Source organism: Lissotriton vulgaris, chromosome 3_1 (assembly GCF_964263255.1).
Source record: "Lissotriton vulgaris chromosome 3_1, aLisVul1.2, whole genome shotgun sequence".
NCBI classification, from domain to species: Eukaryota; Metazoa; Chordata; class Amphibia; order Caudata; family Salamandridae; genus Lissotriton; species Lissotriton vulgaris.
The window spans coordinates 1,623,018,654-1,623,034,739 of NC_141689.1; positions in this window are offsets into that span (position 1 = coordinate 1,623,018,654).

Genomic DNA, 16,086 nt, shown 5'->3' on the forward strand with positions numbered 1-16,086 from the left:
TTTTATGATATGTACTGTATCGAAATAAAGCTTACTTACTTACTTACAGGATGTGCAAACAAAAGTTCAAAAGGGCTGTAGCCAACCCCCTTTTGTGGGACCTCTCTGTAAGCAAACAGAAGGCAGGGTAGAAGGATGTCCCATCTTCGCCTAAGCTTTTCAGGTAAACCCTTGATCATACCCTTCAAGGTCTTGTTACATCTTTCAACAAGCCCATTGCACTGTGGATGGTAGGGTGTAGTGAATTTGTTTTTTACACCACACTCCTTCCGCATTGCAGTCAAGTACCCAGACATAAAGTTTGCACTTCTATCTGAGACATCCTCCTTCGGAAAGCCCACTCTTGAAAAAACTCCCAGGAGGGCTCTTGCCACAACAGGAGCTGTTGTGGTCCTTAGGGGAATAGCTTCTGGATACCTGGTGGCATGATCCGCTACCACCAGTATAAATCTGTGCCCAGAGGCTGTATGGGGATCCATTGGTCCAACAATGTCAATCCCTACTCTTTCAAAGGGTACTCCCACCACAGGTAGTGGTATAAGGGGGGCCTTTGTTGTTCCACCTGATTTGCCACTGGCTTCGCAGATCACACAGGAGGGACAAAACTCCTTGGTATCTTCTGACATATGGGGCCAGTGAAAGTGAGGGAAAAGCCTGTCCCAAGTCTTATTCTGGCCCAAGTGTCCTGCTAAGGGAATATCATGGGCTAAGGTAAGAATGAAACCCCTGAATGCCAGAGGTATGACCAACCTCCTGGAAGCACCAGGACTTGGGGTCTCCAGCCTCTGAATAAAGGAGTCCTTCATCCCAGTAAACTCTGTGGGTACCTGTTTCATTCCCAGCAGCCTCAGAAGCAGCTTGCTGTCTGAGGGGTTCAAGAGAGGAACAGTCTAACTGTGCCTGCCTCATGTCTGCCCTTGAAGGTCCCCCTGTCCCAAGAAACTCAATCTGTTCAGGTTCAAGTTCTTCTAGGACAGTTCCTTCAGGGGTCTCACAATCAGCTTCCTGTGAAGGCTGATCTGTACTTGGAGGCAGGGGGGAAGGCACTGCCTTAACCCTACAGCTCTTTCTCTTGGGTGGCACTTGGTCCATAGTTTCAGGATCCAAGGCCTGTTCAGTTTGGCACTTTTTGGCCTGTGACCTGGTCACAGCAAGGACATGAGCTGATATGCCTAACATCTCTGTATGACTCCTATACTCCACTTCTGACCATACTGAGGATTCAAGATCATTGTCCAACAGACATTCAACAGGGAGGTCTGCACTTACCACAACTCTTTTGGGGCCAGTTACCCCTCCCCAGGAGAAGTTAACAACTGCCACACTATGTGTAGTAGTGACATTGCTAGCATTGGGCACCAGGTAAATATCACCCAGTACAATCTGTCCAGGGTCCACAAAGTCAGGTGTCACCATAGTGACACTGGCAAAAGTGTCCCTGTAGGCTTGAGCCACTTTATCATGATCAAAGGCGTTTGTCTGTATTTGCCCAGAGTACTGAGACTCACAGTAGAGGACATAACCATGTCCCCATTACAGACAAGAACAGCCTGAGTTGGAATCCTGACTAGGCCAGAATCCATCTCAGTATCCAGGGTTAACCCTACTATAGCCTTGGGTTGAGTACTACCAATGCCAGCTGAACTATGGGGTGCAGATGCCTTAGGGGCAACAGTGGTAGGGGCTGTACCTTTCTTGGTGCACTCACTAAACCAGTGAGAGGCAGATTTACAATAATTACACCAAGGTTTCTTTGGACCTTCTTTCTTCTTTTTAGAGTTTTGGGATCCCCTTCATTAGCTTTTTGGGGGGCCTGTTGAAGACTTCTGATCTTTTGGTTTCACCACCTTGGTTCTGGGCTCTCTGCTTAACCCGGGTTCTGACCCATCTGTCTGCCTTCTTTCCCAAATATTGGGGAGAAGTCAGATCTAAGTCAACCAGGTGTTGGTGCAATAACTGGTTCTGACAATTGTTAAGTATTTGCTCTCTGATCAAATTATACAATCCTGTATAGTCCTTAACTTTACTTCCCAATAACCAGCCTTCCAGAGCCTTAGTGGCACAATCAACAAAATCAGTCCAGTCCCGAGTCTGTGCCTTCTGGGTATCTCTGAACATCAACCTGTACTGTTCAGTGGTTAGGCCAAACCCATCAATCAGAGCACTCTTCAGGACAGAGTAATAGTTAGCATCATCATCACTAACTGTGAGGAGCTTGTCTCTTCCTTTTTCTGAAAAGAGCAGTTATCAATTTGTGGATGTCATCCCCAACTTTATAGAGGGGCACAATCTTACTCAGGTGTCTATTGTCATTGGACCTGTCTTTATCCTTAGGGATATTATTGCCACCAGTGGATTCTAATCCACTTAACTTTTTCTCTCTTGCAAGAGCCAGTTTCTCTTTGGCTAGGGCAAGTTCTTCTCTCTCAATTCTGAGATGGACTTCCCTCATCCTAGCCTGGTGTTCCCTTCTATGAGGGGAAGTCATTCCCCTCTGAGAACCCCTTGAAGTTGAGAGATTCCCCTGAGTGGGATCTGTCCCTCCTATACCTCTGGTTAAGTCTACTGATAGGTCTGTATGGAAGCGCTATAAAAAGGACATCTGGGAGCACAAAAAAGTTACCAAGGAAAAATTCTGGACCAAGTTGCTCCATAGCGCTAAAACCTCAAACGCAATTACATTCTGGAGAATTATAAATCAACTAACCAGACCACTGAACATTATTACATCAAACGTGCAGGAAACTGAATGGGTTACCTTCCTCCAGCTAAAATTTAAAGGAAACATATTAAACATTCCAGGGAATCAATCCTTGTGCAACATCAAAAAAAAAAGACAAGTGAGGTGAAAAATAGCACACAACAATCACCAATCAATCCAAGCAAAGCACCTACTTCGAATATATAATCCGGAACCTACTCTATGGAAGAGATTACAAAAGTAATTAGTAAGGCCAAGAGTATCGGGGCCCCGAGGCCAAACGGTATTCCCCAAGCGGTATATAAACACGCACCTGAATACTGAAGCCCCCTTTTAGAGAACCTCTTTGCTGACATTCAAACACTAAGTCAAGTTCCTAAAAGCTAGCACGGTTCCATAATAACGCCTATATACAAAGGTGGTGACAGAACCGACCCACTTAACTATTGACTAATAACACTGCAGGACGTGAAAGCAAAATACTTTGCATCTCTTTTATTAACAGACCTGGTTACTTGGTCAGGCGACAGAGATTTGATTCCACTCAATTAAACGGGGTTCAGAGCGGGCATCGGAACTATTTCAAATATTCTATCAACAAGCCTGATAGCTGATGAATGCCAGCGTAACAAACAGGAGCTGAACTTATGTTTTATTGATCTGCAAGCCTCATTCGATAGTGTGGATCGGGACCTACTATGGGCTGAATTAAGATCATGGGACATACCTGAGAGCTTACTAAGGGGCCTGTTGCTATTTTACACCGACACATGGACACAAGTAAAGCTAGGCGACGGCATGCGACTGTCAAGAAAAGTGTCCACAGGAACCGGATTAAAACAAGGATGCGACCTGGCTAAGCATGGGCGAATTTTGCGAATTCGCGATCCGCGAATTTGCGGATTTGCGATCCGCAAAATTCGCAAATTTGTGCGAATTTGAATTTTTTGTTTTTTTGCGTGTTCGCTGGGCTTTTTGCCGCTTGCATAGCGAAGTTACCCATGCAGTCGTTTATGGGAGAGGGAGAGAGATAGATAGATAGATAGATAGATAGATAGATAGATAGATAGATAGATAGATAGATAGATAGATAGATAGATAGATAGATAGATAGATAGATAGATAGATAGATAGATAGATAGATAGATAGAGAAAGAGAGGGAAAGAGAGAGGGAGAGAGAGAACGAGAGAAAGAAAGAGAGGCCGGATCTCTGAAGGGCCAGATTCCTGAGTTGTCCCTACAAAACATACAGCTTTTTATTTTTAGCAAAATGCATGTGAAAATTGTGCTGTAAAGGTCTCTTTTAGTTTAACCCCTCCTGACAACTCAAAATGGGTTTATTTGCCAGCCTCTCCCTTCTTCCCGTAAGTGTTTCCTGATGAGGTTTAATTCCTTGGACAGGTGCCTCGTTGCCTACTTGTAACTATTCTCTGACCCTGCTTCAAGGGTCAGAGCAGGGTCAGAGAATAGTTGCAAGTAGGCAACGAGGCGCCAGGAAGCAATTAGCAGCAGGTGTCCAAGTTGAAGTTAATTTGTTTGTAACCCTTTTGTAAAAGGTTACAAAGAAATTAGGTTCAACTTTTGCACCTGCTGCTGTAACCCTTGCTTGGTTGAAAATTCGTCCCCGCTGATTCGCGGATTTTACCGCGATTTCGCGAGATTCGCGGATCATAAAATCACGGAAAATCCACAAATTCGCCCGCGAAACGGATTTTACGCCCACCCTTAGTCCTGGCGCCTCACTTGTTCAACCTATTTTTTTCGGATCTTTCCAGCAAACTAAACACCTGCAATGCTCACCCCCCGAGACAAGGTAACCTGCAACTCTGACATCTTTCATATGCGGACGACATTGTACTTATGAGCCTAACAAAAGTCGGTATGACTAGACTACTAACAGAACTTTCGCTTTTCTTGTCTGCAAACAAACTGACTTTGAACTTATCTAAACCAAAACAATGTTAATTTCTAATCGGCGTTCAATAGACTACAATATCTGCATAGAAGGTAAAAGGCTTGAAAGGGTCTCAAATTATAAATAGTTGGGATATTTTGTTGATGATAAGATGACTCTAAAAGCCCAGAAACATTACCTTACGCAACAAACCGGAGCCTTGATCTTTGCATTTAGCTCTTTGTACAAAAAACTAGAGGGACCCTTGTTTAAACCACTACTAACGGTAATTGCAGCTAAAGCCCTTCCCACCTTAACATACGCAAGCGCAGCAATGCACGGTAAGGATGGTGCCTTGTTAAATACCTTGATTACCAAAATGTATAAGAAAGTTTTTCAACTTCCCCGCACTGCTTCACCAGCGCACATGCGCCTAGAATTTGGTCTCATGAACAAGTCAGTGGGAAGACTAAACATGTGCATTAAAACCTGGTACCGCATCAAAATGAATGCCACTGATAATAACTTAAACAAATTTTTGTGGCAAGAAGTCAAAATGGGAACCAGATCAGAGGCAAACAAATTCCTGACTAAAGCACTGGAATTAACACGCACCGTCCAGTTATGGGATAAAAATTTGCCAGTTAACTCATTTAAACAGGTAATAAACAAAGCCGCCAAATTACATTCTCTACTTATTGACAAGGAGATCTTTTCCCATCGTTCACATTCTTGGGTTGCAATTAACAGCTACAAACATCTTACTCCGGCGCTCTACTTGGACTCTACATACTCAGTTTTTACCAAAAAAAGGTTGATGGCTCTAAGATTTGGAAAATACCCAACGCTGGCTGATGCACCAGCCTGGAAACACACGGGATTCATTGCCTGTCGGCTCTGCAATTATACAAAAGAGGATATAATCCACATTATTTGTCATTGTACAAAGCTGAAACAGGAGCGAATGCTTCTTTTAAAGAATCACTTTCTGACTAAGGGATTACGCACCTGCAGGTCAGCTATTATAGGCTGCTTGGACTCTACGGACACACAAATCAACTGTAAGATTGTAAAGTTTCTGCTTGCCTTTGAGAAACGCTTGATGATTGACTAATACCTCAAATACTGTAGTGTGATTTTCTGAAACCTCATTTTCTTGTCCTTCTAACGAGTATTTGAATTCTATCTTGATGTAAATTTTGAACATGTATTTGTAACTAATTTTTTAATTTTAATATTGTGTCACAAGTGCAAAGGAAATTTGTTATGGTTTTAATTAACTGAACAATAAAGTTTAAATACAAATACTGATGGGTCTGTAGAGGGCTGCGCCCTCTCCAGCCCCATGTAGGTTTAGGTAAGCCTGGCTAAGTGTCCTAACTTGGACCTGGCTGTCTACCTCTTCTCCAGAATCTTCTGCCCCCACATCTTCCTCATCATCTACGATTGTAGGATCAGCGGCATCTTTTGCTGAGGGTAGGACCTCATCTGCATTACCTGAGGGGCCTCCACACCACTGGAGTCAAGCTATCCAGGCTGATGAAGGCTGATAGCCAGAAACCAGTCCTTGGATGCTTGATTCCGGTCTGGGAAAGACATGGCTTGGTAGTTCGGACTGGACTGTTCCCATGAGGCACAGGGTCAGAGCTGATTTTCACATAGCCAGTGTCAAACCCAGGGAGGTGTGGAGTGCAAAAAAACGATGGATTTAGGCCCAGATCCTTGTACTGGGGTGAATGTATGACATTGTTCTACATTCTGTCCATCAACTGTGTTTTTTCCAATGTTCATCCACATCTTCCTCATCATCTACGATTGTAGGATCAGTGGCATCTTTTGCTGAGGGTAGGACCTCATCTGCATTACCTGAGGGGCCTGGGTTAGAGGCCTTTTAAACATCATATTCCTCTAGGAGTTCTATCAAGTGCTGAAGGGTAGGGTTTGAACCCTGTTTCAACCTCTGTGTGGTACACAAGTGTCTCAGCTCATGGAAGTTGAGTGCTTCATATCGAGAGGGTGCCCTTGGAGGGTCACCTCCCACATGGAGAGTCACAGTAGGCTCCGCTGTGGTAGACATGGTCTAGTGAGGTGTGGTGTGTGCACCTACCTACACTAAGTGTTGCCTACTAAACCTCTCTAGGAGTTGTAGTCAGGGTGTGCTAGGCCCTTTGGTCTACAACAACTAAGTTCAGTAGAACTTAAGTATTATAAGTCTTGTTATATGTACCTATAGGTGCCTAATGTGATCTTTCAAATGATATCTCAAAAATTACAATTGGTAAAACAACAGCAAGCTCATATCCCAACCGCTGCACACTAATGTGAGAAGTTGGCCTGATATGTGATGTCCACTATTCTAGTGGGCACCCTTTATCAGTCCAAACAACCCTTATGGTGATGGTTGTAAAGTCAACCTTATAGACCAGCTATCCTAGTGGTAGCATGGAAAAAGCAGTCTTAGGCTAAACTCAAGAGGGCATGTGAAGCCAACTGTTTTACCATATGTAACCCCTTTAATACCAAATGAAAGGACACCACACAGGTTATATATAAAATATATATGTATTTAAAACTAACACAACCCCTCTGAACTTTATGAGGTCAGAGGCACAAGCACATAACAAGATACTCAATTATCATACAATAAGTTGCACAATATACAGTGGAGCCCTAGGGGCACGTAAAACCATATAATAAAATAGTGGTATAAGAACCACGTCACAAACAAGGAATAGGCCTAGGGCCTAGGGAATCGCTGGGGCTATGCTGTACTACCAAAGGATAGGAAGCAGGAGGCCCACAGGAAGCGTGTGCAGTGTCTTAAAACACACGCGAGTTACCATTGAGTTAGAATGAGAACGAAAGAAATGGAAACTAGTTCTTTTAGGACACTTCCGGATGGACTAGGAGAAAGCCACTGAAAACTAGGAAACAAGGATAATTAATACCTACAGGAGCATCGGAGTACTCGCGTTACCTCACCCACAGAAAGCGGGTGCATAGGTGTCAAAGTGTGTCGGGTTTCGTCGCTGAATCCTGTGGAGCCTTGGAGAAAGATGCTGCAGGCGACCAGGAGAGAAGTGTCTGGTTGGATCCAAGGGCGGATCGAGGATGAAGAGTACCTGAAAGCAGAGGGGACAGAGTCTGGGTCACTAGCCATTGACCAGGAAGGAACCAGGCGATGTTGTGAAGCAATCAGGTGATGTCGTGAAGCTTGTCTCTGCAGCCATGTGGCCAGGAGGTGTCAACAACAACCAGGAGCTGGACACGAACTGTTCCATGAAGGATCTCGCTGTCGGCAGTGTCGGTTTCTGGATTGGAGTCAACAAGCCTTGGCAAAGGCACCCCACGCAGGAATCAAAGATGGCTTCTTGATCAGACCAGTAAGCTCTGATGGGCTTCTCCTTTTCAGGGAAACAAGGGCCAGCCTGGAGCAACCAGCCCAGCAGTGTAAATTTGTAGGTTCGTTGTCACAGAGGCCACTAGTCAACGGGCAAGTGACCGGACAAACACGTCAAGCACAAAAACACTAGCAGGCCCCACGAGGCACTCGTGGAGTGTGAAGGGCTGTGGATTGGTGTAAACAGTGCTTGGGATTAAGGTTTCTCAATCCCCAATGCACAGCTTTGAGGGTGCCTTGGGAGCTGCGCGGGTAGCAAAGAGCAGGTTTTCCAAGATGGCCGGTTCTACGTCTCTAGTCGCCTCCACGGGTCTCAGCTTTGCTGTGGTTGTGGATCAAGCTCAGAAAAGTCTTGAAGTCTGGATTTTGTCAGGCTTTGTGATTGGGCTCTGGTGGGAGCATCAACAAAGCAAACCACAGATCGCTGGATGGTGCCTGTTTGCACAGGGTGGTCACTCCTTGACCACAAGGGAGATTCCTCAGTCTTCTAGGTTCAGTAGCATGTTGAAGGTCCAGAGTTTTGTTTCAAGTTTCAGTTCAGGATGAATCTAAAGTCTCTTGACTCAGCTCCTACCTATATACCAATCTGAGGGGCTGGATTACCTGCTAGGTCCCTCCTATGGGCGGGACCAGGGAAGGGGGTGGTTACACCCTTTCCCGTTGTCCAGTTTTGTGCCAGGGCTGGGGCTGGAGTGCCCCAGCAACTGGTTTGAACCGGGCTATGCATGGGACACCTTGTGTGCCCCAGGCAGTGTCTCATTTCATTCAGCCCTCCCTGCCCCAATACTCTATGGCCTGACTGGGGTGGTGCTAGCACCTCCCAAGACAGGAAATCTATTGTCCAAGCCTCCCTCGCTGGAAAAACTCCCAGCAGCAGGAGGTCAGACTTGTGTCTGTGGCAGCAGCATCCATTTTGTGATGCTGAGGCTCTGGTTAATTTAACCGTGTTGACTAGGAACAACATGTCTTCTCCCTCTAAAAGTATGGAATGCTACCCCTGTCGACAAAACTGGTGAGGGGGTAGTATTCTAAAGCGTATGACACCTTTCACAACATGTTTTGATAAAGCCAAACCAAAGTTAGCATTCAACCGCGAGGATGATAATGCACTTAAGTGTATATAGTATGGCTATATCATAGAAAAGCTATAAGTACATGGTTCTGAAAGCTGCAGACAGGCTCAGCTCATGCTAGAGCCTCATCTCACATAAAACCAAGCACTCTGCCTCCAGGATTGTTAAGGCCTTCCATAGGAGTGACTTATAGATATATATTTGTCTATATGTAAAGGTAGGTATATGGATACTACACCTACGCAAAGGGGTGATTACTCGACCTTGCCTCAGCTGAGTGATCAGCCAGGTGTGTCAATGTGAATGGCCAGCCAGGGGTGGAATAATACATGCTTCAGCCCCTGGTAGGCCTTGGAACACCTATGCCCTGGGCACCTAATGTACACTGTACAGGGGCTAATAAGGTGACCCAATTCCCAATTGGTGATGTACCTAAAGTATGTATATGAATTTAGAGAGAGAACAGCTGGGCTGTGGGTCTGATTAGCAGGCCCACCGCCACATTAAGTCGAAAACCAGTAAAGCAAAAAGTATAAAGTGAGGTGACCATAGGAAAGCAGACCCTACTCTCCTACAGGCATGACAACCCTAGTAAGAGCAAGACACCAAATCCTTAAGATGACAATAATAACTCTCCTAAATTAAAACAGGAAAGGAAAGTATAAAAGTATAAAAAGGCAAATTGAAAACACACACAGATAACAGGAGCGCGGTGCTGCCATTAAAACTTCCCAAGAATCCTAATAATGAGGTGACGTTCTTTTTCAAAGTTTATACAAGAAAAGAAAACAATCCAGGGTGAAGATAAGCCTCTGATAACTCACAAATTGCAGATAGAATATCTGCTACATTGTCATCCTGTAAGCCACAATGAAGGAAAGGAAAAAGAACAAAAATGCAAATATAAGGCCATAATGTCCAGAAATAATCGAGATGTACATATAATCAGGCAACGGGATGGCAAAATAACCATGACAAACCCCAACAGGGATACTTACAATGATGACAGCACGTTCCCGTATGAACCACCTAGTTCAACCATGCCAAACTGAGTGCACTCACAAGCATGTTTAAATACTTAGGCAAAGTAATTGGTCTCTCGTTATTATCTCCACCTGACAATGAGACCTCTGATTTGCTTGCTATAGATTTGAAACGTTACCTATCCCTAACAGTTCAGTTGAAAGAGGAAAGTGTCTTTTCAATGTTTTTGTCAGTAGCTGCCACATGGGAAGATCTCAAAAGAGTACAGGAAAATGTTTCAGAAGTAGAACAGCAGGGTTGGGTCAGAGCAGGTTGTGAGAAAAATGCAAATGATAGTTGGATATCAGCTGATGGGAGACATTTTATGATGCAAAATTTCCATGGGCACAAACATCTAGGGAGAGGTGCAATGATGAGGCTGTTAAGATAAAATAGCTTTAGTCCCAGATTTGGGATGCTTGCAGAAGAATTGTTACTAAAAATAGTACCCGTTACACCATAGAATCATTTTGTCATTCTTTTGGGGCCATTTTTAGAATCCCGGTCTCTTGGGCCTGTTGAAGAGCCCTTTTTCCTTTTAGAAAATGGTGTTATCTTTGTGATACAGGTCAACAAATGAAGGTAGGGAAAGGAATTCCTGTCACACTGAGTCACATAGGGAGATCACTTGGTCGCTTCAACAAAAGGCAAATAGACTTAATTGAGATGCCTGTTTGTGATGGGTTGAGATATGTCTGGTTATACTGTGCATTTTGCCCTTGATGGGTGGAAGCCTTCATACAAGGAGAAACAAAAGTCTCACTGTAGCAAAACTGCTTTTTATGACTGGTATTAAACCTGGTACGGAATGCCAGTTTTTCTGGAGTCAGATTGTGGTACTCCTTTCCATAATGCGGTCCAGAGGATGCTTTGTGTAGCATTACAAATTGAGCAGAAACTGCAATGTAGTTAGCAACTTGAAGCTTCTGGTACCATCGAAGATCTTAATGGCACCATAAAGTCTGCAGTGCAAATGTTTGTGCTTCTACATCACTGAAATGGTCTGGTGCTTTACCTTTGATGGTGATGAGTTTCCAAAGTATCCTAGAAAGAAAGACCAAATTATCCCCTCACGAGATCTTGACGGGACGTGCAATGAGACTGCCTGCTGTACCTCCAAATGCACTTGTGAGAATCATAGATGACAGGATACTCAATTACTGCAAAGGATTGGCTGATGTGGTGCATTCTATTACTCATCAAGTTGAAGCTACAACACTAGAGCAGCATCCCAAACAGTGCCACAACCTCAATACTAGAGACAAGATTGTGATCAAGAAGCACGTTTGGAAGGCTTGTCTTGAACCAAGAGGAAAGGTTCCTTCCTGGTGATTTTAAGAAACAAACAGGGTGCATGCCTTGCACACTTGAAGAGTCAGAGATCCATATGAGGAATTAGGGTTCTTTGAGGGTAAACAAAGATTACTGGTGACTGTATCACCACAAGCTGACCGAAGTATCACATGAATAATCAAAAAACAAAGAGAAGCAAGGGGTGAAAAGTTTCAGACAGTCGGACAAACGCAAGTTCCTGTGATTTTGAAAAGTCCCATTGAATTCTCTGACAAAGAAGAGACCAAACCTCAACTTGAGATAGCAGTTGGGACAGCATCAGAAGAGGATTTGGGTGTAGGAGCAAACACTGAAACTAGAAGAGTCACCCACAACATAGAAAGACTACAAAACTTTGGCCAACGGAGACTGAGAAAAAGTGTGTCAGTTGATTGATACCACTGAGATCAAAAAGAGCAAGAGTGCCTTCTTGAAGGTATTCTACACCTGAGTGGACTTACTACGTAAACCAAATGCTGAATGTTTCAGTGGATGAACTGTGTGATGTGAAATCAGAGCTGTTTGAACCTGCATGCAGTCACTCTCAAACAAAACATTTGGAAAAAGCTGTTTGGAAAGATTTATGAAAAGAAAACAAAATGTTTGAAAAAAAATTGAGACCATGTTCATTGAGAAAGTGCAAAAGACTGTGAAATCTTTTTTGTTTTAAGAAGGTTAACCTAGGCCCAACGTCGCAGTAGAAGAGTAGGAATAAAATTTTAGAAGAACACAGAGTAGGGTTAAAATTGACTATACAAAGATATCTGAAAATAAGAAGGGTGTGTAAAAGACTATTTAAAGTAAACAAACTGCTTGAGAAAATCTGAAATGAACTGCTGACTTACTGCTGTACATTTTCACCAAAACGATCTGATTGCAGACAAACATGAGTTGCCTTAAAAAAAGATGCAAGCTTATAATTGGTATTGTCTTTTTAGAAGCAGTGGTTGTAATCAGAATATTATTAGTAGGATTCTAATTTACACCCGATAAAGAGATTAGATATACACAGACAACAGATGAGGAGCAAGTGAAAACATAATTTACAAACTACAAGAGAGATGATTTCTCAACTAACATTTGTTCTAGATTAGTGCAAGAATACACACATGTTGTGGACACTTAGGACCGTTATGTCGGTGCCCACTTACCTTCATCAACTGCAGAGACGTTACGTATCATTACATACCATTTTCCTTCACAATCACATGTAGTATTTTGCTTACATTAGTATGTAGGTGAGAACACTTTAAATATTTGTATTCAAATTAAGACTTTGAGGCTGATTCCGATGCGGTCAGAAACGGCTCCGACCGTCGGTCAGAGCAGTTCCAACTGCATCGAAACTGACCGTTTGGACTCCTTTCTGACCGACCCATTTTGATGGGGTCGGTCGGAAAGGAATCTGAACCAGATTCTTTAATTCTCCAATGGACTCAGACAGCCCGGCTGCCATATGGAAATCCTCCATCAATCCCTCAGGCGGTTCTTTCCGGGTGAGGAATTATGATGGAAGATTCCTACAGCCTTTCTGTGCTGGCCTTTCCAACACAGAAAGGCTGGGGAAATCCTACTTTTAGGGGCCCCATCAGGGTTCCCATTGGTGCCAGGCCTCCTAATGACAGCCTGGGTTTTACCTATAGTGCCCCCTGTTGAGCCCTAAACCAGGTGGCAGGTGTGATGAACTGCACCTCTGCTCTGTGCAATGAGAGCATGCCTTCTGTTTTGAATGCATGCTCCCATTGTAAACAATAGGATTGTGTTTGAACAGGGTTTGGTCGCATCATACGTGCTGGGCTGGAACTGATGACAGGAAGTCATTCGGTTCCAGTTCCCAACCGATGTTGGACAGACTCCAGTTCATCTGACATCGGAATCAGCCCCAAAGTGCTTTCTAGAGTACTATTGCAACAAAGCATGAATTTACACCCACAAGCAAAAGAAATGGACGCAGCTTGATAATATTTTAGACCATCTATGCCTATAGCTAGTGTTAAGGCTTATGAAAAGAATGTAACCTGCTTAACGAAACCTTGAGAGAAAGTACTCATTATTGCATTAGAAGAGAAAAACACTAACATTTCACATAGTAAAATTAGGATAGAAGCTGTTTTCAAAAACCTTTGGAAGAAAGAAGAGGAGTTTCAGCAGAAAATGGTTTACACAACACTTAAATTTAGGCAGTAAACAAAAGGGGAATATCTGTGTTTACAAGGGAATAGCACAAAGTAGAAACAGACAAGTGGGCATTAGTAGCTGCAAACACACATTTGAAATCATGGGAGGTACCTGGCAAATGTTACAGAGAGAAGAAACAGCAATTCCAGGAGTCTACTTTGTTTGTGGACAGGATGCTTATTTCCAGTTACCTGCCGGTTTGGAGGATATTTGACATTTAGTTATATTGTTTCCTAAGATGTATCATGTATATAGTATAGATGCTTTAACAATGACACAATCACACAGACACACACGTAGTGCAGATGATGGAACTCAGTTAGTGGGAAACATTTTTGGTGCAACTACACCACTGGTAGGAATCATAATAAATGACGAAACAATCTGAAAACTTTCAGCAGTTGTCAACAAATTGGCAACCAGCACTCCTGGAGCTTTATTAGTTGCGAACACAGAATTAATAGCTATTAGATCCATGATTTTTCAAAATAGCTTAGCATTAGACATTTTGCTAGCAGAAAAAGGCGGCATCTGCAAGATGCTGAAAGTTCATCATTGCTGCTCGTACATTCCAGACAAAAGTAAAAAAGTACAAGAATTTCCAAACAACTTTTCTGATTTGATATCTTATGTTGAACCATTAGAGACACCTAGTATTTTAGAAAACTTTGGAAAAGGAATAAAACTATTGGAAATTGGTTTGCCACTGCAGGAGGAGGAGCTCTGAGAGCTATTTACATGCCAATATCAATAATAGGGCTTTGCTAATGTTCCTTGTTTGCTTTATTTAAAGGGTGTAGATTTTGCATTAACAAGAGAAAGTGTTGGTAGATGAGAGAAAGAATAGGGAGAGAAATAGCATTGAATAGGCGCATTAATGAAGAATACAGAAAATCAAAACAATTGCACACTTTGAAAAGAAATAGAGAAGACAACTGAAGATGAGAGTGAACTCTAACAGATTCACATGTGGAAGTGTGATGCTTAAGATAATTATCAGGGGGGATTGAAAAAGCGTTTTTAGTAAAAGGTAAAATAATATAGTTAAATATATGTGCAATATTAATGTGCAGACTTAAATCAACATGGATAGCTATGCTTATTTGCACTAGGTCTCAAATAATGTTTAACCCTTTCGCTGCGACGGCTATTCCGCCGCAGCGCTAAAGGGGCGGGGCGGCCGCGCGGCCGCCGCATGCTGGTGACAGAACCGCTCCGTCACCAGCTACAGTTGAGCTGTGCTGGTGACGGAGCGGTTCCGTCATGACCCGCCCCGCTCATTAAACCTGCCGCGCAGGCGCGAAATCAGCGCCGCGCAGGCGCGGCGGCCGGGCCATGACGGAGCCGCTCCGTCATCAGCACAGCTCAACTGTAGCTGATGACGGAGCGGCTCCGTCATCAGCAGGGGAGGGGTTAAAGCAGCTTTGTTTAACAAGTAGTTTGACAATATGTGCCGAAACACCATACATTTTTTAATGCTTGACCTTTCAATTATCATGTTTTATCAAATAAATGTTTCGTATAACTCTGCAAAATATTTCTACTTGTACAATAAATGTTTGAATACTTGTTTAAAATGTATCAATCAATAGAATTATGAAGAATGCATCACTTAAACTGAACTTGAACCTATTTTAACATGCTTGTTTTATTTCCACAGGGTCAAGACGTGCAAATAATTTTCTCTCGTTACTGCAGATGTCCCAATATCTACATAGCTCATTGTTAGTTAACATAAGATTTTGCTTTATTTAAGTGTGGGCGGAAAATTTGTTCCGCTGGCAGAATTTGCGTTTTTTTGGCAATTTCGCAATCCGCGAATCGCGTGAAATTGCCAAAAAATCCGCAATTCACGAGTTGGTGGATTTTTTTTTCTTGTTCGCGTTTCAAAAATACAATCTTTTGCACGCTGCATTGACTTACCATGATTCTGCGTTCTCTGAGGAGTTTTTCTCCCTGTTCGCGTGCGCTGTGAGATTTTGGTAGCTGGGCGAGCGACGCAGCGATCGCGAACACTCATTGCAACCCAAAACAGGAAATTGCAAACGCAAACACGTCATTGTGACCCCGAAACATGAAATTGCAAACGGGAACCCGTCATTGCGACCCGAAACAGGAAACAGGCATCAGGAGCAGGCTGGTTAAGTGGAAACAACATGTTCGCAACCGTTGCGACCACATGCGCAAGTTCTCGTTCCCGAGCTGGTAAAAAAATCTTGCGAACTCGCAAAAAAAAAGTTCTCAAGCTCGCAGAATTCGGCAGATTTTTGTAAATCGCAATTACGAATTCGCGTATCACGAATTCGCAAAATCCGCCCATGCTTAGCTTTATTAAAAGGTTAGAGATGTAGTCTCATTCGTAGGGAAAGATGTCCAGAATTTAGAAAGCCTAATGTGTAGTTTGGACTAATACAGCACAGCTGCAGACTTGGAGATTACTCTCTGTTAAATATTGCATTCCTGTGAGAAGAAGAGGAGTGAGCC